The sequence below is a fragment of the Ranitomeya variabilis genome, chromosome 1, assembly GCF_051348905.1.
Source record: "Ranitomeya variabilis isolate aRanVar5 chromosome 1, aRanVar5.hap1, whole genome shotgun sequence".
NCBI lineage: Eukaryota > Metazoa > Chordata > Amphibia > Anura > Dendrobatidae > Ranitomeya > Ranitomeya variabilis.
The window spans coordinates 1,004,181,026-1,004,208,526 of record NC_135232.1 but is presented as its reverse complement, the minus strand read 5'-3'; the positions used below and the strand labels follow the sequence as shown (position 1 = coordinate 1,004,208,526).

General features: G+C 42.4%; 1 long non-coding RNA gene across 1 annotated transcript in view; it reads left to right on the top strand.

Moving 5' to 3' along the window:
• Window positions 1-12,619, top strand: part of LOC143782757 (uncharacterized) — a 31,282-nt gene extending 18,663 nt beyond the window's left edge. Inside the window, exon 5 of the long non-coding RNA XR_013217044.1 lies at window positions 12,520-12,619. This is a non-coding gene — a long non-coding RNA (uncharacterized LOC143782757). The remainder of the gene's footprint in view (window positions 1-12,519) is intronic.
• The last annotated feature ends 14,882 nt before the right edge of the window (window positions 12,620-27,501 follow it).

Below are 27,501 nucleotides of genomic sequence, written 5' to 3'. Positions count from 1 at the left end.
AATGGTAAATTTAGGTTGATATTAGTGTTTATTTATAAAAAAAATTACAAATATGACACATTTTAAAAAATGTGCAATTTTCAAACTTTGAATGGTTATCCCTGTAACCCCTTAACGATCGTCGATACGCCTTTTAACCGGGGGTAGCTGAGACCCTGGAGAACATGATTCTGGTAGGTTTTTACCGTCCCCAGTGTTGCGATGAATAATGGCGACCGCAAATAAAAAAAGGTCCCGTTTGCTATTTATTTATCTCTCCTCTGATATGATCTAGCACATCAGAGAAAAGAGAAACGGGGTCCCCTGAGCCCCCCTGGTACCTCCGGCACCTCCTGCATCCCCCGGTGATGTCTCCCAGCCCTTGGCGTCTTCTTCCGGGAAGAAAATAGGCACATGCGCACCAGACAACAATAAGAGATTTTTCCTATTGGTTCATTTTGATCTCTGTGATAGACCCTATCACTTTGATCAGAATAAAAAAGGTAAGTCGAACCCCCCTTTATCACCCCCTTAGTTAAAATAATAACATTAAAAAAATGTATTTATTTCCATTTTTTCATTAGAGTTAGGGTTGGGACTAGGCTTAGGGTTGGGCTAGGGTTAGTGTTGTGAAATTGGATTTTGGGCTCCCCCGGTGGCCACTGGTGGAATTGAACTTGTGTGCATCATCCCCTCTGTTCACCTGTTCCCATCAGGATGTGGGAGTCGCTATTTAACCTTGCTCCTCTGTCACTTCCATGCCGGTCAACATTGTAATCAGAAGCTTTTCTGTGCATGTTCCTGCTACCAGACAACTTCCAGCTAAGTCGGACTTTTGTCCTTGTTTGTTTTTTGCATTTTGTTCCAGTTCACAGCTGCAGTTTCGTTTCTGTGTCTGGAAAGCTCTTGTGATCTGAAATTGCCACTCTGATGTTATGAGTTAATACTAGAGTCTTAAAGTAATTTCAGGATGGTGTATTGATAGGGTTTTCAGCTGACCATGAAAGTACCCTTTCTGTCTTCCGGCTATCTAGTAAGCGGACCTCGATTTTGCTAAACCTATTTTCATACTACGTTTGTCATTTTCATCTTAAATCACCGCCAATATATGTGGGGGCCTCTGTCTGCCTTTCGGGGAAATTTCTCTAGAGGTGAGCCAGGACTATATTTTCCTCTGCCAGGATTAGTTAGTCCTCCGGCCGGCGCTGGGCGTCTAGGGATAAAACGCAGGCTACGCTACCCGGCTACTGTTAGTTGTGCGGCAGGTTTAGTTCATGGTCAGTTTAAGTTTCCATCCTTCCAAGAGCTAGTTCCTATGTATGCTGGGCTATGTTCTCTTGCCATTGAGAACCATAACAGTTTGACCGGCCTTAAAGGGTTAAATTAATTGGCAGAGAAAGGAGAGAAAAAAGAAGTCTGCTGAAAATTTTTTTATTTTTTTTTTTCCTTCAGTTCTGAGTGTGCTTTCTATTGAATCACTTGCAAGTCTGCCTATATTGCAGCCTTCCTCTCTCTCTCTCCTTCTAATCCTGGAATGGCTCTGTGTTCACCTGTTTAAAATGGATATTCAGAGTTTAGCTGCAGGTTTGAATAATCTCACCACGAAAGTTCAAAATTTACAAGATTTTGTTGTTCATGTTCCTATATCTGAACCTAGAATTCCTTTGCCTGAATTTTTCTCGGGGAATAGATCTTGCTTTCAAAATTTCAAAAATAATTGCAAGTTGTTTTTGTCCCTGAAATCTCGCTCTGCTGGAGATCCTGCTCAGCAGGTCAGGATTGTGATTTCCTTGCTCCGGGGCGACCCTCAAGATTGGGCTTTTGCATTGGCTCCAGGGGATCCTGCGTTGCTCAATGTGGATGCGTTTTTTCTGGCCTTGGGGTTGCTTTATGAGGAACCTCATTTAGAGCTTCAGGCGGAAAAAGCCTTGATGTCCCTATCTCAGGGGCAAGATGAAGTTGAAATATACTGCCAAAAATTCCGTAAATGGTCTGTGCTTACTCAGTGGAATGAGTGCGCCCTGGCGGCGAATTTCAGAGAGGGTCTCTCTGATGCCGTTAAGGATGTTATGGTGGGGTTCCCTGTGCCTGCGGGTCTGAATGAGTCCATGACAATGGCTATCCAGATCGATAGACGTCTGCGGGAGCGCAAACCTGTGCACCATTTGGCGGTGTCTACTGAGAAGACGCCAGAGAATATGCAATGTGATAGAATTCTGTCCAGAAGCGAACGGCAGAATTTTAGACGAAAAAATGGGTTGTGCTTTTATTGTGGTGATTCAACTCATGTTATATCAGCATGCTCTAAGCGTACTAAGAAGCTTGATAAGTCAGTTTCTATTGGCACTTTTCAGTCTAAGTTTATTCTATCTGTGACCCTGATTTGTTCTTTATCATCTATTACCGCGGATGCCTATGTCGACTCTGGCGCCGCTTTGAGTCTTATGGATTGGTCCTTTGCCAAACGCTGTGGGTATGATTTAGAGCCTCTTGAAACTCCTATACCTCTGAAGGGGATTGACTCCACCCCATTGGCTAGTAATAAACCACAATACTGGACACAAGTAACTATGCGAATTAATCCGGATCATCAGGAGATTATTCGCTTTCTTGTGCTGTATAATCTACATGATGTGTTGGTGCTTGGATTGCCATGGCTGCAATCTCATAACCCAGTCCTCGACTGGAACGCTATGTCTGTGTTAAGCTGGGGATGTAAGGGGATGCATGGGGACGTACCTTTGGTTTCCATTTCGTCATCTATTCCCTCTGAGATTCCTGAATTCTTGTCTGACTATCGTGACGTTTTTGAAGAACCTAAGCTTGGTTCATTACCTCCGCACCGGGAGTGCGATTGTGCCATAGATTTGATTCCGGGTAGTAAATACCCTAAGGGTCGTTTATTTAATCTGTCTGTGCCTGAACATGCTGCTATGCGAGAATATATAAAGGAGTCCTTGGAAAAGGGACATATTCGTCCTTCGTCATCTCCCTTAGGAGCCGGTTTTTTCTTTGTGTCTAAGAAAGATGGCTCTTTGAGGCCGTGTATTGATTATCGGCTTTTGAATAAAATCACGGTTAAATATCAATATCCGTTGCCACTGCTGACTGATTTGTTTGCTCGCATAAAGGGGGCCAAGTGGTTCTCTAAGATAGATCTCCGTGGGGCGTATAATTTGGTGCGAATTAAGCAGGGGGATGAGTGGAAAACCGCATTTAATACGCCCGAGGGCCACTTTGAGTATTTGGTGATGCCTTTTGGCCTTTCAAATGCCCCTTCAGTCTTTCAGTCCTTTATGCATTACATTTTCCGTGATTATTTGGATAAATTTATGATCGTGTATCTGGATGATATTCTGATTTTTTCGGATGACTGGGACTCTCATGTCCAGCAGGTCAGGAGGGTTTTTCAGGTTTTGCGGTCTAATTCCTTGTGTGTGAAGGGTTCTAAGTGCGTTTTTGGGGTTCAAAAGATTTCCTTCTTGGGATACATTTTTTCCCCCTCTTCCATCGAGATGGATCCTGTCAAGGTTCGGGCTATTTGTGATTGGACGCAACCCTCTTCTCTTAAGAGTCTTCAGAAATTTTTGGGCTTTGCTAACTTTTATCGTCGATTTATTGCTGGTTTTTCTGATGTTGTTAAACCATTGACTGATTTGACTAAGAAGGGTGCTGATGTTGCCGATTGGTCCCCTGCTGCTGTGGAGGCCTTTCGGGAGCTTAAGCGCCGCTTTTCTTCCGCCCCTGTGTTGCGTCAGCCTGATGTTGCTCTTCCTTTTCAGGTTGAGGTCGACGCTTCTGAAATCGGAGCTGGGGCGGTTTTGTCGCAAAGAAGTTCCGACTGCTCCGTGATGAAACCTTGTGCCTTTTTTTCTCGTAAATTTTCGCCCGCCGAGCGGAATTATGATATTGGGAATCGGGAGCTTTTGGCCATGAAGTGGGCTTTTGAGGAGTGGCGTCATTGGCTTGAGGGGGCTAGACATCAGGTGGTGGTATTGACCGACCACAAAAATTTAATTTATCTTGAGTCCGCCAGACGCCTGAATCCTAGACAGGCGCGCTGGTCGTTGTTTTTCTCTCGGTTTAATTTTGTGGTGTCATACCTACCGGGTTCTAAGAATGTTAAGGCGGATGCCCTTTCTAGGAGTTTTGAGCCTGACTCCCCTGGTAATTCTGAACCTACAGGTATCCTTAAGGATGGAGTGATATTGTCTGCCGTTTCTCCAGACCTGCGGCGGGCCTTGCAGGATTTTCAGGCGGATAGACCTGATCGTTGCCCACCTGGTAGACTGTTTGTTCCTGATGATTGGACCAGTAAAGTCATTTCTGAGGTTCATTCTTCTGCGTTGGCAGGTCATCCTGGAATCTTTGGTACCAGGGATTTGGTGGCAAGGTCCTTCTGGTGGCCTTCCCTGTCACGAGATGTACGAGGCTTTGTGCAGTCTTGTGACGTTTGTGCTCGGGCCAAGCCTTGTTGTTCTCGGGCTAGTGGATTGTTGTTGCCCTTGCCTATCCCGAAGAGGCCTTGGACGCACATCTCGATGGATTTTATTTCGGATCTTCCTGTTTCTCAGAAGATGTCTGTCATCTGGGTGGTGTGTGACCGTTTCTCTAAGATGGTCCATTTGGTTCCCCTGCCTAAGTTGCCTTCTTCTTCCGAGTTGGTTCCTCTGTTTTTTCAAAATGTGGTTCGTTTGCATGGTATTCCGGAGAATATCGTTTCTGACAGAGGAACCCAATTCGTGTCTAGATTTTGGCGGGCATTCTGTGCTAGGATGGGCATAGATTTGTCTTTCTCGTCTGCTTTCCATCCTCAGACTAATGGCCAGACCGAGCGGACGAATCAGACTTTGGAGACATATTTGAGGTGTTTTGTGTCTGCAGATCAGGATGATTGGGTTGCTTTTTTGCCTTTAGCGGAGTTTGCCCTCAATAATCGGGCCAGCTCTGCCACCTTGGTGTCTCCTTTTTTCTGTAATTCGGGGTTTCATCCTCGATTTTCCTCCGGTCAGGTGGAATCTTCGGATTGTCCTGGAGTGGATGCTGTGGTGGAGAGGTTGCATCAGATTTGGGGGCAGGTGGTGGACAATTTGAAGTTGTCCCAGGAGAAGACTCAGCTTTTTGCCAACCGCCGGCGTCGGGTTGGTCCTCGGCTTTGTGTCGGGGACTTGGTGTGGTTGTCTTCTCGTTTTGTCCCTATGAGGGTTTCTTCTCCTAAGTTTAAGCCTCGGTTCATCGGCCCGTACAAGATATTGGAGATTCTTAACCCTGTGTCCTTCCGTTTGGACCTCCCTGCATCTTTTTCTATTCATAATGTTTTTCATCGGTCATTGTTGCGCAGGTATGAGGTACCGGTTGTGCCTTCCGTTGAGCCTCCTGCTCCGGTGTTGGTTGAGGGCGAGTTGGAGTACGTTGTGGAAAAAATCTTGGACTCCCGTGTTTCCAGACGGAAACTCCAGTATCTGGTCAAATGGAAGGGATACGGTCAGGGGGATAATTCTTGGGTGACTGCCTCTGATGTTCATGCCTCCGATCTGGTCCGTGCCTTTCATAGGGCTCATCCTGATCGCCCTGGTGGTTCTGGTGAGGGTTCGGTGCCCCCTCCTTGAGGGGGGGGTACTGTTGTGAAATTGGATTTTGGGCTCCCCCGGTGGCCACTGGTGGAATTGAACTTGTGTGCATCATCCCCTCTGTTCACCTGTTCCCATCAGGATGTGGGAGTCGCTATTTAACCTTGCTCCTCTGTCACTTCCATGCCGGTCAACATTGTAATCAGAAGCTTTTCTGTGCATGTTCCTGCTACCAGACAACTTCCAGCTAAGTCGGACTTTTGTCCTTGTTTGTTTTTTGCATTTTGTTCCAGTTCACAGCTGCAGTTTCGTTTCTGTGTCTGGAAAGCTCTTGTGATCTGAAATTGCCACTCTGATGTTATGAGTTAATACTAGAGTCTTAAAGTAATTTCAGGATGGTGTATTGATAGGGTTTTCAGCTGACCATGAAAGTACCCTTTCTGTCTTCCGGCTATCTAGTAAGCGGACCTCGATTTTGCTAAACCTATTTTCATACTACGTTTGTCATTTTCATCTTAAATCACCGCCAATATATGTGGGGGCCTCTGTCTGCCTTTCGGGGAAATTTCTCTAGAGGTGAGCCAGGACTATATTTTCCTCTGCCAGGATTAGTTAGTCCTCCGGCCGGCGCTGGGCGTCTAGGGATAAAACGCAGGCTACGCTACCCGGCTACTGTTAGTTGTGCGGCAGGTTTAGTTCATGGTCAGTTTAAGTTTCCATCCTTCCAAGAGCTAGTTCCTATGTATGCTGGGCTATGTTCTCTTGCCATTGAGAACCATAACAGGTTAGGCTTGGGGCAAGAGTTAGAGCTAGGGTTAGGGTAGGGGTTAGGGTTGGAGCTAGGGATGGGGTTAGGGTTGTGGATAGGGTTATGGTTAGGGTGGGATTAGGGTTAGGGGTGTGTTGGGTTAGGGTTGGAGTTAGGGCTGTGTTAGAGTTGGAGTTACAATTGGGGGGTATCCTCTGTTTAAGTACGCCAGGGGGTCTCCAAATGCGACATGGCGCCCGCCATTGATTCCAGCCAATTTTGTGTTCAAAAAGTCAAATAGTGCTCTTTCCCTTCTGAGCCCTGCCATGTGCCCAAACAGTGTATTTCCCCCACATATGGGGTATCGGCATACCCAGGAGAAATTGCACAACAAATTTTGTGGTCCATTTTCTCCTGATACCCTTGTGAAAATAAAAGTTTTTTGTGAAAAAAGTAAAATGTTCATTTTTTCCTTCCACATTGCTTTAGTTCTCGTGAAGCACCTGAAGGGTTAATAAATAGTGATGAGCGAGTGTACTCATGCTCGGGTTTTCCTGAGCACGCTCGAGTGACCGAGTATTTGTTAGTGTTCGGGAGATTTAGTTTTCATCGCGGCAGCTGAATGATTTACAGCTATTAGCCAGGCTGAGTACATGTGGGGGTTGCCTGGTTGCTAGGGAATCCCCACATGTAATCAAACTGGCTAATAGATGTAAATCATTCAGCTGCCGTGATGAAAACTTAATCTCCGAGCAGTCATAAATACTCGGAGACCACCCGAGCGTGCTTGGGAAAACCCGAGCAACGAGTACACTCGCTCATCACTATTAATATACTGTACTTCTTGAAGGTGGTTTTGAGCACCTTGAAGGGTGCAGTTTTTAGAATGGTGTCACTTTGGGGTATTTTCTGTTATATTGACCCCCAAAGTCACTTCAAATGTGAGGTGGTCCCTAAAAAAATGGTTTTGTAAATTTTGATGGAAAAATGAGAAATCAATGGTCAACTTTTAACCCTTATAACTTCCTAACAAAAAAAAATATGTTTCCAAAATTTGCTGATGTAAAGTAGACATATGGGAAATGTTATTTATTAACTATTTTGTGGGATATGAGTCTCTGATTTAAGGGCACAAAAAAAATATTTTTTTTTCATAAAAATCAAAGATATTTTTATCACTAACATGAAGTACAATATGGCACGAAAAAACAGTCTCAGAATCAGGGGGATCCGTTAAATCGTTCCAGAGCTATAACCTCATAAAGTGACAGTGGTCAGAATTGTAAAAATTGGCTCTGTCAGTAAGGGGTTAACCAGATAGTCATACCATAGAAAAACAATAACAAATAACATTTCCCTCATGTCTGCTTTAAATCTGCACCATTTGTTAAATGTTATTTTATCTTGTTAGCATTTTAGGAGGTTTAAAAATATAGCTGTAATTTTTTGTGTTTTCAAAGAAATTTACAAAATTTATTTTTTTAGGGACTTATCCAGGTTTGAAGTGACTTTGAGCTTCCTGTATATTGGAAACCCCAAAAGTGATACTATTTTAAAAACAGCACCCCTTGTCATATTGAAAACCGCTGTCAGGTAGTTTATTAACCCTTCAGGTGATTTTCAGGAATTAATGCAAAATGTCATGACAGGAATGAAAAAGTGTATCTTTACCACCTAAATGTTGCTAAATTCTGAACAGCCCACTATAGCCGGCTGACTCTAAGGCCGTTATTTAGCTTTGAATTACCATGGCAAACATCAGGACCACACATTCATGATCTCAGGGTGCCCATGGGGATAAAGAGGGAGCCCCCACACCCTGTTAACCAATTATATGATATAGTCACTATTGATTGCAGCCTCTAAGGGGTTAAACAGATATGAACGGTGCCAACACTGATCCTGGATAATGCAACAAGTAGTCAGCTATAGTGTACAGCCGACAGATGCCGGATTGTCACCTGTATGGGGATGCTAGTCTCTTATATCGCAGGTCAGTAAAAAGACCTCTTTCTCACAACAGTCAGTGGTGCAAGGCAATGACATCAATGTGCTGCCTGCAGCAGGCTGCTGATGTATGTGACCCATTAGAGAGACGGGCAGAGGCTGAGGGGCTCATATGGTAAAATGCCCCTTCACACATTGCATCTTACATGTTATTCTCATTGCATGTATTAGTTATAAAGATCATTTTTAATGGCAAAGTTGAAAATGAAAGAGAATCTGTCACCAGGTTTTTGCTACCCCATGTGAGAGCAGCATGAGGTAGGGGCAGAGAACCTGATTCCAGTGATGTATCACTTAGTGAAGCAGTTTTTTTCTCTTCTGCAGATATGGAATTGCTCAGAAAGGTGATCTGTGCACAACACTGCCCCCACCACTGATTGGCAGCTTTCTGTGCACACTGGGCATAGGCAGAAAGCTGCCAATCAGTGATGGGGGCAGGATTACACAGCGCAGGTGTAGGAGGCACACGGCAATCAGTTGAGTAGAGATAATCTCCTTTTAAATTTTATTGAACCTACAGCAAAAAGCCCACTAAATGAAACATCTCCGGTATCAGGGGCTCTGCCCGTCCATCATGCTGCTCTAACATTACACAGCAAATATGCTCCCTTTAAAGAAGAAATCAAGTTCAAGTGGGCACCGTCGATGCTTTTCATTCACAAGGTCCACAGTATATAAGACTTGTTAAACAGGCAGCGTGCCGGGTATTTAAGTATATATTATCCCGCCTAACACTGTGGCATCCATTTCACTGAAGCACAGACATTAAAACGGACATATTTATAGTTTTGTAGCAATGTTTTATACTCCAGATAAGTGTCCTGAAGCCTGGTGATATTTATTTTACTGAATATCTGATGTTTGTACTGCAATTTACCTCCTCCACAAGCATACCCCAGCAATCTGTAATCATAGCTGCCATTTTTTAAAGATCATTGAATATTCCTGTGCAAAATGCTGTTTACAATTTTTACGGACCTATAAGCATAAGAAATGTATTAATCTATGGGCATCATTTATTTATTTAACTAAAAGTCTGGCATTTATGGAACAGGTATTATGTTCTGGCTGTTACGGTATAATGTGTAATCTGTAAGAAATACTGCTGTTTCCTTCCACACTCCAAAGATAGACTGATATGTCAATCGGTGACTTGTCAAATTGGCCCTAGCTTGGGCGTGTTTAAAATAGGGATATTAGATTACAAGTTGTGCTTTATTCCGGAACTGATGGGAGCTGCACAATATGTCAGTAGCACTAAATAAATAACAGGGAAAGAGAGCAAAATGCTTTACAAGGTAATGTCATATCAATATGAAAATGACTGCACGACTTCTGTAATGTGAAGGTCATGTTATAGCAGCTGTGCTCTGATAAATTACTGCCAATCTTTTGGCTGAGAAGCGTTAAGACTTTATATGAAATGCTCAAGTACAGTGACAAAATATTATCATTAACTGTAAAGGGAATCTGTTAGTATTATTGTCCCCCCTAAGCCATCTATATGGGCATTCTGGTCATAGGACGCTGAATAAAGCGATTCCTTAATATCTGTCATCCGATGTTATATGTTTGAGAAATCCACATTTCTCTTATATCTAAATGGGCTGTTAAGATCTCCCTGACAGTCTGCCTCCAGAGGTTATTTTAAATAAAAGGAGGCATTACCAGTGTGAGACAAGTAATGACTGACACAGTGCTCTCATAATCACACACTGCTCTGCACTGAGATCAGAGCTAACACAGTACAGCAGAGTTAACACAGTACAGCAGAGTTAACACAGTACAGCAGAGCTAACAGTACAGCAGAGCTAACACAGTACAGCAGAGCTAACACAGTACAGCAGAGCTAACACCATGAAGCCGACTCCTGCTGCTGCAAATGTGTTTGTAATGAGACAAAGTTCACTTCTGCTGTACTGGTATTTTCTTCATCTCTTTATGGCCTTATGGTACTTTATTTTATTGCTGATGATAACAATTTTCACCCAGTGCCTTAAATGCGAAAAACTGTTAATATGCAGCAATTTTTTTTTTCATTTTGATACTGAATGCCTGTCACTACTGCAGATTTTTCCTTTATGACTCTGTTTAATGAAAACTTTCACATAATTAAACTGCAAATCGATTTCAAGAGTGAGCTCAGATGTTGTGACTGGTTTTGTGGCTGAAACTCAGTTCAGCTTTAGGCTGTGTGCACACGTTCTGGATTTTTTGCATTTTTTGTGCATTTTTTCACTATAAAAATGTGATACATAAAAACATATGCATCCCATCATTTATAATGCATTCCACAATTTTTATGCATATGTTGCGTTTTTTTCCGCAGAACCTCCGGAAAAAAACTTAAAAAAAACGCTCAAAAAAGGAAATTTCTGCAAGAAATCCTGACGTGTGCACATAGCCTTAGTAGCTAATATTTGGACGATTTGGGGCAGATTTTCTGCAGCGCATCTAACCACATTGTCTGTTTTCACCCTTAGGCTATGCTCACACAAACCTATTTTTAAGTTGTATGCTGTCTGTGAGGAAAATGGACCTCACACAGATCAAATGTTAGCCTATGTGTTAGCGTACACCGGTTATAGGTCCGTGTGGTTAACATGGTCTCCTGCTAGTCTGGCATGGTTCACATGTAGACTAGTGCATGGAAATGCAAGCAACTTCTGAACCCATCTGCTATGCAGACTAGCGCATGGAGCCACACAGTGAACCAGTCACTTTCACAATTTGTGACCATGTGACAGATCAGATCAGCATTACGAGTGCTAACATGGCTGCCAATAAGAACTGACAGTCAGTTACTTCCTGTCCTAACAAGTAAAGGTATAAAAGTGTACAAGACTCCGACTGTGAGCGCAAGAAACACTGTATGCAGTCTGATAACTATGGATTCAGAAGTGCAGTCATTTTCTAATATGGATGAAGGTATTTTTGATGCCAAAAAAATTATTTATGGTTTTTGAAAATGTATAATAAATTAACTTACTAATATTTATTAACTTCCCATTTAGCTTCCCATTTATGTACCCTCCCTCAGGTCCCGGAAGTCCTTTGTTTTTACCCTCCTAAGGGCTTGTTTCCATTTGCGAGAAACACGTCCGTATCTCGCATGTGGAAACCAAGCTCTGGTGCCGGCACTTTAGAGCGGAGCGTGCGGCCGCATAGGAATACATGCAGTCGAACGCTCCGCTCCCAAGTGCCGGCGCCAGAGCTTGGTTTTCACATGCGAGACACGGACGTGTTTCTCGCAAATGGAAACAAGCCCTTACACCGAACATCTCCTCCACTCCTCTGTCAGCAACATGCTAAAGAGGGACTAGCTGTCTGACCACAGTTCATTAGCTAAGCCAGCCCCCTTCTATCACACTTGATGAAAACAGTGAAGAGGGCTAAACATCTGAGCAAGACAGTCGGAGGTTGGCTCCTTTAAGCATGATATCAACACAGAGGAGGGAAAACTCTGCTTCTGTTGGAATAACAGGGGAGGTTGACAGACCATGAGAAAGAATATGAAACAGGATGTCCCATGGTTTGCATTATAATGTATATTCGTATATTTATTTTACATTTCAAAGCTAATTTTTTTTTTTGCTATAGGGAAATCCTTTTAGTCACTAACCACTCTGCTGGAAGGTTGCTGGGATAGCGAGCCACCAAAATGCTATCATAATCTACTTTTTGTAATAATCACAATTATCTTATTCCAAAGAGACTACAGTATGTTGGAATTCTCAACCATAGTTCCCTCTTTTGTTCATTAACAGCTCAGTTAGTTTCATATGTTCTAACATCAGTTTTGCAAAGCAGAAGCAAAACAATAAAGCAAGAAAAAGAAGCAAAGACTCAAAATGGAAAGAGGAAATTATTAGATGTATGATTCCAATTATTTCACTTTACCAGCAGCTTGAGTTTAGTACATTTGTGTAATAAGTAGTAGCTTATTCTGAGCTGTGAGATGTACATCAAAACTATCTGTTAATTTCCCAACAGTATACCAGTCTATGACGCTAACATTTCAGTTGGGACTAATTATTATCCCAAAGTCGGGTCTAGGTGCACATTGTGAGTAAAAGAAATGATGTCCTGTCACAAACCTTTATATTTAACGTCACCAGTTGCTATTTACCAGGGAATGTTATAAGTGATGGTAAAAGAGAAAAGCATTTATAAATCCTGTACTAACACGAGAGCTTTCACTGCATTATTTTGTAGGCTCATCTATCATGAATAGGATTATGTGTAACACTGTCAGAGACAGCAAGCAAGAGCCAAAGGAGAATGAAATATAATACATTTAAAAACAAAACAGTGGTACGGTAGGACACCTTCTCCATGAATCTGCTTCATGGTTCCTGCAGTTTTTTTTGCATTATGTGGAATTACTGAAAATTTGAAATAAGTACAATTGACTCATTTATACTCTAGGAAATACAAATCAGTGAATCTTCTTTTTAGATGAGCATTCTTAACAATGAGAAAGTAAATGATAAAACAAATAAAAAAAAGGGTTTATATTTCTTCCTTGGCTATATTTTATGCACTTGTCCCGGATCTGAGCCTTGCTTCCCTCTTCCTGGTCTGCTGGACTCTGCTGTGCTCTACGTCACGCTCTGCAGATGGCCTGGCATGATCCCATGTGAGCATCATCAACAAAATACTGACTGGCATATCCAAGCTAGTGTGAATACGTGCATACTAGGAGAAGCCACCTCCATATAAAACATACATATCCCATGTGCTCCTCCTATCTGCTGCACTGATGTCCGTGGTGCGTGTGCCCACTCAGACCTTGGGCTTTGAGGATCGACTTCACCTGGTGAGTCTAACACTATAATGGAGACTTATATATGCAACTAATATTCTGCTAACTATGGTGACTGGGAAAATCATTCAGGAAATTTGTAAAGGACTGAGTAGTTCATCCTCCTCACAATCAAATTATTATAGCATCTATAGTGGAAATAAGTATATATCTTTTTATTTATAACATTTTAAAGCAAGTTGGAGAAAACAATTTAAAAAAATATATATAAAAAAATATAAAGCCACACTAGAGTTTTACACATCAAAGTATGGAGCAGCATGGAGACATGTTAGGCAACTATGAATGTGTACCAGTAGGGTACCTGATCTCCAAGTATACAATGCCTGACAAGACTAGAAAGGTACTGCAGTTGCCATCAGTATAACTTTTCCTCCAACAAAATATGCAAAAGTGGATAAAATATAACTGTTTCACAGTTAAAATGTAGCCACGCTATGGGCATTTGACATCATTTTCAAGCTCAAGGCCTTATTGTTGGTGAATTAAGTGGAGATTATACGATGTATGCTTGATTTAATGAACCGGTTTTGTATGGGTATAGCCGAAACACCAGGACGCGTAATTTTAAGGAGTGTCCCCATGCTGTTGGCCGATTACATTTAGATGAACATCAGATTCTCAATTTATATACTGTTGTTGTTATCTTTTGTCTTTCTATATACAGTTATTTATGAATTGGAGACATAATTATACAAAATATCAACTGAGTTTGGATTTTTTTGATAAATCAGGCACAGAGTAAATAGATACTGACGCACTGCTTGCCATTTTTTATATTGCCCCTTAGTGTATCCAAATCTTAAAAGATATTTGGAATATTCTTATGCTTGATTATACCTATCAAAAGTGAAAGTGTTATGGGCTCACCTGGTGAAATGGATTCTCTAAGCCCTAGGTCAGAGTGAGCAACCTAGGTTCAAGTCGATGGCATAGCAGGCACGGCTTGCCAGATGGCATTTGGAACAATAAACACTAATGGTATGGACAAAAGCAGAAAGACAAATGGAGCAGTAAATGGCAGAAGACAAAGCCAGAAATGTGAATATATACAGGAACTAAAGATCTATAGTCAGTCCATAATTTGCAGCAAACAAATGGTTAATGGGAGAGTTGTATACTGTCAGCAGAAAGATGATCAATGGCAAAGACTTTGACAATCAGGAAACAAATTGTGAAGAACAGGATAACTGCATACTCGCAGAAAATATTACACACTGAAGCACAAAAGAGTGAACAGCACCAGTATAATCAGAGAAAAGTTTCTGATTATGGCAGATGAGTGATTAATGAATGGTCTGGGTCTGGGGGTAAATGTAGGTAGATGATAAAAAAGAGGGAATTTCCGGAATACATATTTGGCCAACAGAGAGAAATGGATGGTGAGGCAAAGCCCAAATGTACAAGTGATAACTCAATACAAAACTTACTGAATACTCAGACAGAACATACCGTAGTTGTCTGAGTCGGCCCAAGTAAGACCGTGGTGATGATGTCAAAGGACTTTGCCGGATTACTTCAGAAACCTGGTGGGGACTACAGCCAACGGAGGTGGCCATAGGAGCAGGAAGCAGGGCCCAGCTCTGGTATTTGGAGAGGTGACTAACAGAAAGTTTTCCGCTCCGTTTCCCAACACCTCTGTTTTAGGATTTGCCTCAAAAAAGTTACGTAATCTGAATCCTTGTGAACAATTGAATAAACAAGGTGATATATTATACACAGTATACCATTTTTGCCAAAATGTAGGTACCATAGTTTAGGATTGTCTTAACCAAACTAATCTACTCTTGATTTTAGCCATTACAGGTGCTATTGGATATGACACCAAAATAAAGGTAATGCAACTATCTAAAGCTAAATCTAAAGCTAAACAATTTGTCATGGCATGTATTTTACTAGGTTTTGTGTAGCTGTAAATTACAAGATAAAGCTGTATGGCATAGAGTCGTCTTATTCAATGACACTTGAGTGTTTTAATCTGGGAGCTGTGCAAACCAATGAAGCAAATTTAACTAATTTCCTCACATTCCTGGGACCATTCCATTATTTTTCAAATAAAATGATAGTTCACATTTTAGGGAATACAGTGTTTAGTGCTGTACAACTTTCACATTTTTTTAAACCCTGCTGAATTTTTTTCCATTGGCTGTACAGGAAACTGCAGCACACCCTTATTCACTTATGAAAATGGAAAACGTGCTACTGGATTTATCTAAAACCTTTTTTAGAAATCACTGCAATAGTGCATTAAATGTGTTTTAAAAAAGATGGTTTCTTTTGGAGACACTCTGTCTCCTAGTTACTTCTATTGAAATGATGACAAATCCAATAACACCTGGTTGATATGGCATGTTTTTTTTTTTTTCAAATGTGGAGGCAGCAAATGCAATGTCTGTCAATTTACAAACAAAAACACATTTTCCACAAACAGTGGAGTCACAAACAAATAAAAGTCTGTCCTTCATAAATTGTGACACCACATATGCGGTTTATGTTGTGGAAGGCACTTAAATATATCTGTTCGACACAAAAAATTAAATCAAGAATTGCTGGACATATGGCTGATATAGATAAAAAGAACACTGTAAATGTATGGGGGGCTACCAAGCATTTTTTAGATTAATATAATGGCAGCTTACAAATTTTTCATTTTTTGGCTAAAGAAAAGGTCAACCAACACAAACAGGGTGGTGACTGGTGTAAAGGCATTTTTGATAAGGCAGCTCAATACTTGCTCTCCTAATGGCATGAATTTCTGCATGTGTAGTATAGCCTTATCAACATACTTGACTTATTATTTAATGTTTTATTACATTTCTATAAGATTGGATATATTTATTTTAATTCACATTTTGTATATGAATTTTCTAAGATTTTAATATTGATTTAATAAAGTAAATACATTTTTAATATTTAATAGATATCAATTTTAATAGCCTCAATATACTTATTCTGTACCATGATTGCACCTTTCATATCTTGCTAGTTGGATTGCTAATCGGCTGGGTGGTCCTGCAGGTATTTAGGGCACCATGTAACAACATGTCTACAGCTTCCTCTGATGAAGGAAACAGTGTTTTTCCAAAATATGAAAGGAGGGATTGTGATCTTCTTAAGCTTCCGTGATCCACAGACTGTGTGACGTCACATGCTACTCGCTGCTTTGCTTCCAGCTCCAGAGACCCCACTGGCCAGGGCTCCTAGTTTGCTGCCTCATACCACGCTTCCATTACCATTCGAACCTGCAGTATTTCACTCTACCAACATTTTTGGACTTTTGTCAGGTGCTAATCTAATATTATACATATGCATTATATGATTTTTTTTTCGTTTATTTGTATGTAAATATTGTTGTTCCATCTTTTGAGGGGCGGTGGTCTTTGTTTTTAAATAGTATTTTTGTCTGCATTGTTTATGATATGACTAAAGCTACTTTCACACTAGCGTCGGGCCGAGGTTCCCGACGCTAGCGTTGTCTCCGCCGCACAACGGGGGCAGCGGATGCATTTTTCCAGCGCATCCGCTGCCCCATTGTGAGGTGCGGGGAAGTGCGGGGAGGTGGGGGCGGAGTTCCGGCCGCGCATGTGCGGTCGGAAAAAGCAGACCGTCGTGAGCAAAAAACGTTACATGTAGCGTTTTTTGGTCCCGACGGTCCGCCACAACACGGCGCAACCGTCGCACGATGGTTGCGACGTGTGTCAATCTGTCGCAATACGTAATGTTAGTCTATGGGGAAAAAACGCATCCTGCAAGCACTTTTGCAGGATGCGTTTTTTCGGCAAAACGACGCATTGTGGCGGATTCCAGTTAACGCTAGTATGAAAGTAGCCTAAGACCGTTTAACGGTCAAAATGTGTTATTTCTTACCGCTTTTTCCTGAAATGGATATAGAATTTTAATAAAAATTAAATAAAGGATTCGTATTTTTGTATAAATCCTACAGCACTTTTTCTACTTTCATATTCACTTGCTGAAGTTGACATGTTTTCTCTGCGGATTTCCAGACTGCTTAGTGTATATATCGATCTGGTATTCATTAGCATATTTTTCAAAAGTTCGCACCCTTGCACTTATATTGAGCCACAATGCATTTCCCTGCACAATGAATTCACTGCACCATACTATGCAAATAAAAATATTGATTTTCTGCAAGAAGTCAGGCTTAAATCTCCTGAATGACACTGCAAACTATTGTCACTTTATGGTTGCTGCAAGGTAATCTCAATATAATAAAAAGCGGAGAATTGGAAAGACAGAATGGCATTTTTTTCATTTGTTGATAGGCCTGGAAAATCACCGCAGTAGCCTCTGTACTTAATTGTAAATTCAAATGTAACCTTTATTTAGGGAATTTAAAAATCAAAATTGACATGAAAAACTCAAACCACAGACAAACAAGGGACCACCATCTCCCTTAAAAGTAAAAGATAGGAGTCAGGGAGGTGCCTGATTCTACCAGGTTGCTATATGCTCTCCTGCCTTGCTACGGAGGTTGGCACCCTGAAACCTACACACTGGCGCCCCCACTCCTCCTTGACAGGCCCTTCTATCACTGAATCTCTCTGTCAGGATAGAAAGCCGGTGGGGGGGAGGTAGAAGTACTATGTAATAAGTACTTACATTGTAATAACTACTATGTTACTGTATGTAGTCTAGAGTATAAAGGTAAAAAAGTGGCTGTAGTTTTTTGTTACAGAGCTCAGCCAGCCAGAAATAATAGTATATTGCACTGTATAATCTTTAAAGTGCAAGCATGCTTAGGATGTAAGGCCAGAAAAAGGTTCAATAGAATAATGGGAGGGTAAAATACCCTTGATGTGCCCTACCTGTCAGCGGGGGTTGGCACCCTATATTCCTGCTCAGATGGAGCCCCCGCTCCTGATGTCTGTCCCTTCTATCCCTATTGGTGCTGTAGACAGACCATTATGAATAATTAGAGATAGCTTATAAAAATATGTGGTAGAAGGGGGAAGAAAGGATAATTAGCAACCTTACTGATGTGTTTTGAGCAACAGTATAACAAGCATGACATAAGTCGCCACCTGAAAAACAATTAGCTGCCAACATTAACAGTTTCTCATAATGTATAGATAAAACTGGACAAGCTATGGTCAATGGTAGATCATTGCATAACAAAAATAAATATACAGTTGCATGGAACTTCCCAAGTGTATATTGCTACTGACAGCTAGATATGCAATCACACAAAGGCAATGAGATTAGAAACTATATTGCTTTCATGAGTTAGGTAGATATGTGACTGACAATAAATCATTATGAAAAAAAAAGACCATTAGGGAATTGATTAGACACTCTAGAAACACTTGACGCGTTTCCCCTATTCAGGGTTCATCAGAAGTGAAAAATAATATCTAGAGGTCACTTAGCTAGCAGTAGTCTTGCTGTTGGTCCACCCAATATGACACAAAGGTGTCAGGCACATGAGGATCAGTCCCTCCTGGTGTTGTGCAAAGTTGATACATTGCATACCCTCGGTCCAGATGTGTGTTTATTTAAAGCCTCTATAATTACTGATGTGGTACACCTTGATAGCGCTTATGCGTGTTATCCATATTGTCAGGGAAAATGTATCAAGGCGCACATATGTGTTACTATGGCCTTCTGGCCATAGATGCATTCCACCTGCATTCAAGAAAGAGGGCAGCTGGGAACAAATAATAGTAGGTATCGGCGCCCAAACAGGAAGTGATGTGGAGCTAAGGCGGAGGTTCTGCTCCATTTGTCAAATGCGTTCCAAACGTCGCCAACAGGAAGTACTTCATAGCAGTACAAAAATTCTGCCGGGCTATGTAAACTTTTAAGCACAACTGTAACTTTTTTCACAAAAATTTTACTTTAGACCCAATTTTTTTATAAATCATTAGAGGACTTGGTTGGAGAGCCAATGATGTGCCTAAACTGTGGCAATCCCCCCACAAGTGACACTATTTTGGAAACTGACTTTTAGAAAATCGAATTTTTCCCACAAAAATGTTTTTTAGCCCCAATGTTTGCATTTTCATAATGGTAATGTCACTGTTCCACTCCTCAGTGTGTCTGGGATGAAGTTATTGACAGCTGAGCCATCCAATCTTGTACAGGGGTGGGCTGAAGCTTTCGATGCTTTGATTGACAGTTCAGTCATCCAGTCTGGAACAGGGGCGTACTGAGCTGCCAGTGTATTGATTGACAGCTCAACTATCCAATTTGAGACTGGGAGGCACTGGATGGCTCCAAGTGTTCACTATCACAGGTGATTGCCATGCTACTTAACTGAGCTGTTTCTCCCAGATCTCTGCCAGAAGTATATTCAACTAGTGAGGATTGTTCTCTCTGTGCCTTGAGTTCTGTATGCTTGATCTTTTGTTGCTTAACCTTGGACCACGTTCTGGAGATCTGTCTGTTTAAATCGTTCTGCTCTCATCCGTTATCCTCCTTGTGTTCTAACCTCAGTACGTTACCTGACTACGCTTTTGTCTCTTCCTTCTGTTTATGATGTACTCTCCTGGTTTCTGACCATGGACTGCTTGACTATTCTCACTCACGGCTTGGCCATGAGAAGTGATTAGCGACACATTACATCTGGCTGATGCGTTTCTTTTTTTCGCCAGTATGGCTCTTGTTCACACGCTTTGTGACCATGTGGCTAATTTGATGCAGATGACTCAGGACCTGGCTAAGGGTTTTCAGAGTCTGGAGTCATTGCAATATCAGTTGCAGGGTCAGATTAACAGTTTGATGAAGACCCTCTATAGCCCTCCACTGCCGGCAGTGGCTGTGACGTCAGTACCCTATGATGTATAGTTGGTCTCTCTGGAACCTGTGATATCCCTCCCTCATATATTTTTTGGGGAGAGACCAAGTTTAGGGTAATTAGGGAGAGTTGTAGGTTATATTTTACCCTGCGGCCCCAGTAGTCAGGGGAGAAGTTCCAGCTGGTAGGAATAATCATGTCCCTACTGCGAGGGTGTCTTCAGACCTGAGCACTTTCTTTGTACCCACAAGCCCTAGAACAATTTTCTGTTGGGCCATTTTTTGACAGTTTAGGTCTGATATATGACAAACCCGACAGAATCCAGGTCGCTGAGGCTAAGATCATGAACCTGGCGCAGGGGAGTCGCACAGCTGAGGCCTACTGTTCTCATTTCCAGCAGTGGTCCACCAAAGCTCTATGGAATGATGCTGCTCTCAGGTGCTAGTTCCAAAAAGGCCTTTCCGAAACCCTCAAGGATGCTCTGGTCTTCACGATGCCCCCTGTTCCCTGATGGAGGCCATGACTCAGGCCATACGAATGGACCACAGAATCTGTGAGAGATGTGGTGAACAGAAGGCTGCTCTTTACACTGTGTTCCAAATTATTATGCACAAAGAGTTTAGGAGTGATAAGGTTATAATTTTTTTGCTTGTCATTTAAACTCATTGATGGTGATGTGTGTCAGGGCTCTTTATATCACTGAAAGCAATTGCAGATACCTGTGCAAATTAGTTTGGCAGGTGTGTCCAAATAAAGGCAAGACTACTTAAGAAGGCTGTTCCACATTATTAAGCAGCCTACATTTTTTGCCAAAATGAGAAAGAAAAAGCATGTGTCGGCTGCTGAGAAGCAACAAATTGTGGAGTATTTAGGTCAAGGCATGACTACAATCAACATTGCCAAGACACTTCATCGTGATCATCGCACAATCAAGAAGTATGTAGCGGATTCCCAGCACACACGTGTGCGTGCTGATAAAGAAAAATTGAGGACTCTTTCCAACAGGCAATTGCATAAGGTTAAAAGAGCAGCTGCAAAAATGCCTTGTCATAGCAGCAGACATGTTTTTGAAGCTGCTGGTGCCTCCAACGTCCCCAAAACAACAAGATGCAGGGTCCTTCAGAGGTTTGCAGCTGTGCGTAAGCCATCCTGTCGACCACCTCTATCCACTGCACACAAGCAGACTCCAGTTGGCCAAACGATACATGAAGACTGACTTCCAAACTGTTTTGTTCACCGATGAGTGCCGTGCAACGCTCGATGGTCCAGATGGATGGAGTGGAGGATGGCTGGTTGATGGACACCCCATGAAAACACGGCTAAGGCGCCAACAAGGAGGAGGTGGAGTAATGTTTTGGGCTGGAATCATGGGGAGAGAGATTGTCGGCCCCTTTATGATCCCTGAAGGGGTAAAGATGAACTCCATAATCTATGTGGAGTTTCTAAAACAACACTTCCTGCCATGGTTCAAGAGGAAGAACCGTGCTTTCTGCAGCAAGATCATTTTCATGCATGATAATGCACCGTCTCATGCTGCAAAAAACACATCTGCATCTCTGGCTGCTATGGGCATAAAAGAGGACAAACTTATGGTGTGGCCACCATCTTCCCCTGACCTCAACCCCATTGAGAACCTCTGGAGCATCATCAAAAGGAGTGTCTATGATGGCGGGAGGCAGTTCACATCTAAGCAACAGCTTTGGGAGGGTATTCTGTCCACATGCAAAACAATTGAAGCAGAAACCATCCAAAAACTGACAAATTCAATGGACGAGAGAGTTCAGAAGCTTCTTTTGAACAAGGGGTCCTATGTGCAAATGTAACATCACCTAGAATAAAGTTTTCACTTGAAAACTGTTTGATTTCATTTTGTAATAAGCTGATAATGCTTATAACTTCACAATTGACCATTTTTTTGTTCAAAATAAAAAAAAAGGTTGAAAACTCTGCTGTGCATAATAATTTGGAACATGCATTTTGAGTGTTTATTTTTTTTTAAAAAAGATACTGTTTTCATAGGCAGTTTGTTCCAAAACATTGCAATTATACTAGAATAGTAGATGACTGGAAAATAACAATGACTGCAATTCAGATAGGTAATTTAGAGAAAATATGAGGAAATATTATTTGCATAATAATTTGGAACACAGTGTATACTTCCCTGGAGGAGGTGCATTTACCTCAGGTTAGAGTTGCCAGTCTTTGTGAGGCAGAGAGAAGACGTATACAAGATCTCGGACTCTGTCTACGCTGTGGTCTCTCTGGACATTTTCTTAAGAATTGCCAAACTCGTCCTCAAGCTATCAAACAATTGGGAGAACATCTGAATCTGGCTGACAGTCGAGAAGGTCACCCAGACTCCCAGGTACGTTTTTCTTCCTCTGATAAAGTACTGATGAAAACGATATTATCCTTTGAGAACCAGGTGTTATCAACATTGGCGTTCATTAACCCCTTCCCGACATCTGACGGTATAGTACGTCAGATGTCGGGTCCCCTGCTTTGATGTGCGCTCCGGCGGTGAGCGCACATCAAAGTCGCGACATGTCAGCTGTTTTTTACAGCTGACATGTGCGCGCAATAGCGGCGGGTGAAATCGCAATCACCCGCCGCTATTAACTAGTTAAATGCCGCTGTCAAACGCAGACAGCAGCATTTAACTACCGCATCCGGCCGTGCGGCCGGATATGAGCGCATCGCCGACCATCGTCACATGATCGGGGGTCGGCGATGCTTGTACATTGTAACCATAGAGGTCCTGGAGACCTCTATGGTTACTGATCGCCGGTGGCTGTGAGCGCCACCCTGTGGTCGGCGCTCACAGCACACCGGCATTTCTGCTGTGTAGCAGCGATCTTATGATCACTGCTGCATAGCAGAGCCGATCGGGCTGTGCCTGCTTCTAGCCTCCCATGGAGGCTATAGAAGCATGGCAAAAGTAAAAAAAAAAGTAAAAAAAAATGTGAAAAAAATAAAAAAAATATAAAAGTTTAAATCACCCCCCTTTCGCCCCAATCAAAATAAATCAATAAAAAAAAAACCCAACCTACACATATTTGGTATCAGAATCGCCCGATCTATCAATAAAAAAAAAAGCATTAACCTGATCGCTAAACGGCGTAATGAGAAAAAAAATCGAAACGCCAGATTTACGTTTTTTTGGTCGCCACGACATTGCATTAAAATGCAATAACGGGCGATCAAAAGAACGTATCTGCACCAAAATGCTATCATTAAAAATGCCAGCTCGGCACGCAAAAAATAAGCCCTCACCTGACCCCAGATCACGAAAAATGGAGACGCTACGAGTATCGGAAAATGGCGCAATTTTGTTTTGTTTTGTTTTTTGCAAAGTTTGGAATTTTTTTTCACCACTTAGGTGAAAAATAACCTAGTCATGTTAGGTGTCTATGAACTCGTACTGACCTGGAGAATCATAATGGTAGGTCAGTTGTAGCATTTAGTGAACCTAGCAAAATAGGCAAGCAAAAAACAAGTGTGGGATTGCACTTTTTTTGCAATTTCACGGCACTTGGAATTTTTTTCCCGTTTTCTAGTACACGACATGGTAAAACCAATGATGTCGTTCAAAAGTACAACTCGTCCTGCAAAAAATAAGCCCTCACATGGCCAAATTGACGGAAAAATAAAAAAGTTATGGCTCTGGGAAGGAGGGGAGCGAAAAACGAAAACGGAAAAAGCTCCGGGGGTGAAGGGGTTAAAGGGCCACTGTCACCCCCTCCAGCTGTTATAAACTAAAAGAGCCACCTTGTGCAGCAGTAATGCTGCAGTCTAACAAGGTGGCTCTTTTAGTTTTTGATTCCGTTATTCCCTCAATAAAGCGTTTTAAAATTTGCCCTAACTACCTGTCTGCAGACCTGGAGGCGGTCCGAAGCCTCCTCTGTGAATCTCCCAACGGCCGTCACTCTTCTCTTCTGGGGATGTGGTCGCCGCCCCCTTCGCGCTGTTTCTTCTTAAATCCGGCGCCTGCGCTGTGCGTGCCTGCCTGTGACAGGCGCAGTCTTCATTGTCCGTCATAGGTCAGATGCAGGGTGCCTGACTGCGCCTGTGCGGGCAGTGCGGCCACCCTGTTGCTGAATCCCCACCCCGCACTGTGTTATTCATTATGCACAGTGCGGGGCTGGGGTTCCTGGGCATGCGCACTGCGCTGTTCAGACGCTCCCCCAGCTCAGACGCTCCCCCGGTCCCCTGCCTTCCAGCGTTGCCATAATATACAGGTTTCCTTGCCAGCGTTTGGAATGAAGCAGCCGCAAATAACAACGCTGGAAGGCGGGGGAGCTGGGGGAGCGTCTGAGCTGGGGGAGCGTCTGAACAGCTCGGTGCGCATGCCCAGGAACCCCAGCCCCGCACTGTGCATAATGAATAACACAGTGCGGGGCGGGGATTCAGCAACAGGGTGGCCGCACTGCCCGCACAGGCGCAGTCAGGCACCCTGCATCTGACCTATGACGGACAATGAAGACTGCGCCTGTCACAGGCAGGCACGCACAGCGCAGGCGCCGGATTTAAGAAGAAACAGCGCGAAGGGGGCGGCGACCACATCCCCAGAAGAGAAGAGTGACGGCCGTTGGGAGATTCACAGAGGAGGCTTCGGACCGCCTCCAGGTCTGCAGACAGGTAGTTAGGGCAAATTTTAAAACGCTTTATTGAGGGAATAACGGAATCAAAAACTAAAAGAGCCACCGTGTTAGACTGCAGCATTACTGCTGCACAAGGTGGCTCTTTTAGTTTATAACGGCTGGAGGGGGTGACAGTGGCCCTTTAACTGTGGGTTTGTTGCTAACTTTATTGATTCGGGGCTGGTTCTGAAGTTAGGGTTAAAGACAGTTAGTTTAGAAAGACTCATTCAAATAATGAATGGAGCCCCAATTGTTACAAGAAATGTCTAAAAAAACGTACAAATATGATCCGCTAGTCTGAAGGGTCTTCCAGGGTACCTGAAGGACTTCGGAGATGTGTTCTCTGAAAGGAGGCAGAGATACTACATCCCCATCATCCCTATGATTGTGCTATTGATCTTATTCCTAGCACCAAATTGCCTAAAGCTCACCTTTAAAATTTGTCGGGCTTGAACGTATCACCATGACAAAATATGTAAATGAAAATTTACGGAATGGTCATCTCCGTCCTTCCTCCTCCTCTATAGCTGCTGAATTTTTTTTTGTTAAAAATAAAGATGGGATCTCCCTCTTTGCCTTGATTTCCGAGAACTTAAAATCATGGTTAAAAATTCTTAATCACTTCCACTCATCCCGACCTATATAATAAGCTTCTGGGGGACAGGGTGTTTTCTAAACTTGATCTTAGAGTGTCTTATAATATGATACGCATCTGGAAGGGTGATGAGTGGAAAACGGCCTTTTTAACATCTGAGGATCTTTTTGAAAACCTTGTCATGCTTTTTGGATTATCCAATGCACCAGCTGTATTTCAAAATGTTATGAATGATCTTTACTCTGAATGCATTGATAGATATATTGTGATTTACCTGAATGATATTCTAATTTTTTCCCCAGATTTTGATCCTCAGCAGAAACATATCTGTGTTGTATTACAGAGATTGCGGGATAACTCTAACTGTTCAGGAAATCTCTTTTATAGGGTTTAGCTTGTCAGCAAAAAGGTTGAAGATGGACCCTCGGAAGGTGCAGGTCATAATTGATTTGTTTCAACCTCGTGATCTTAAGGCTTTGCAGAGTTTTCTTGAATTTGCCAACTATTATAGGAAATTTATCAAGGGAAAATGTATCAAATTACAAAACCACTTACTGACCTTGCACGTCAGGAGGAGAATCTCAAGGTTTGGTCGCTGGGTTGTATCAGGGCTTTCAAAATATTAAAACAGTGTTTTATGTCTGCACCCATTTTGATCCAACCTGATCTCCAAAAAACGTTCATTGTGGAGATGGATGCTTCGGAGATCAGAGTGCGGACAGGAGCGCAAAACTCTGACTAACCTGCATCCGTGTGCTTTTTTTCTAAAAAAAATTTTTGCCGGCAGAGAGAAATTATGATGTTGGGAATCGGGAGTTACTTGATGTCAAATTGGCCCTTGAGGAACGGTGGCATTTTTTGGAGGGGGAGGTTCATCCAGTTACGGTGGTCACTGATCAAAAGAATTTAACTTACATTGAATCGTCTAAAAGGTTAAATCCCAGACAGGCCAGATAGTCCCTGTTTTTCCCTTGGTTTAATTTTTCTATTACTTTCAGGCCAGGCCTCATTCTGACCATTGGTCTGTTTAACTCTTTCTGCTCTGATCCGGTATCTTAGCTTCTGACCTTAGACTCCTTGACTATTCTGATTCACGGCTTGGAAGTGAGAAGTGACTAGCATCACAGGTAACAGGAGAAATTAATAATAATTATAATAATAATTTTATTTATATAGTGCCAACATAATCCGCAGCGCTTTACAAATTATAGAGGGGATTTGTACAGACAATAGACATTACAGCATAACAAAAATTTGTTCAAAATAGATACCAAGAGGAGTGAGGGCCCTTCTCGCAAGCTTACAAACTATGAGGAAAAAGGGGAGACACGAGAGATGGATGGTAACAATTGCTTTTGTTGTTCGGACCAGCCATAGTGTAAGGATTGGGTGTTCATGTAAAGCTGCATGAACCAGTTAACAACCTAATTATATAACAGTACAGACACAGAGGGCAACTGCATAAAGTGTATGAGAACATGATGCGAGGAACCTGATTATGGTTTAAGTTTTTTGAATGGGCCACACAGGGATAGTTAGGTTAATGCGTTGAGGCGGTAGGCCAGTCTGAACAAATACGTTTTTAGGGCTCGCTTAAAGCTGTGGGGATTGGGGATTAATCGTATTAACCTGGGTAGTACATTCCAAAGAATTGGCGAAGCACATGAAAAGTCTTGGAGACAGGAATGGGAGGTTCTGATTATTGAGGATGCTAACGTTAGGTCATTAGCAGAATGGAGAGCATGGGTAGGGTGGTAGACTGAGACCAGGGAGGAGATGTAGGGTGGTGCTGAGCCATGGAGTGCTTTGTGAATGAGGGTAATAGTTTTGTACTGGATTCTGGATTGGATGGGTAACCAGCGTAATTACTGGCACAGGATAGAGGCATCGGTGTAACGGTTGGTGAGGAATATAATCCTGGCAGCAGCATTCAGGACAGATTGGAGTGGGGAGAGTTTGGTAAGAGGGAGGCCGATTAAGAGGGAGTTACAATAGTCCAGACGAGAATGAATGAGTGAAACAGTGAGAGTTTTTGCAGAGTCAAAAGTAAGAAAAGGGTGAATTCTAGAAAAGTTTATGAGATGCAGATAAGAAGAGCGTGCCAGTGATCGGATGTGGGGGGTGCATGAAAGCTCGGAATCAAGTATGACCCCAAGGCAGTGGGCATGTTGCTTGGGAGTAATGGTGGAACCACACACGGAGATGGCAATGTCAGGCAAAGGTAGGTTAGTAGAGGGAGAGAGCACAAGGAGTTCAGTTTTTGACAGGTTCAGTTTCAGATAGAGGGAGGACGTGATGTTAGATTCAGCGGTAAGACTGGTGTTTTCTAAAAAGGCAGGCTTGATATCAGGAGAAGAAGTGTATAATTGGGTGTCATCAGCAT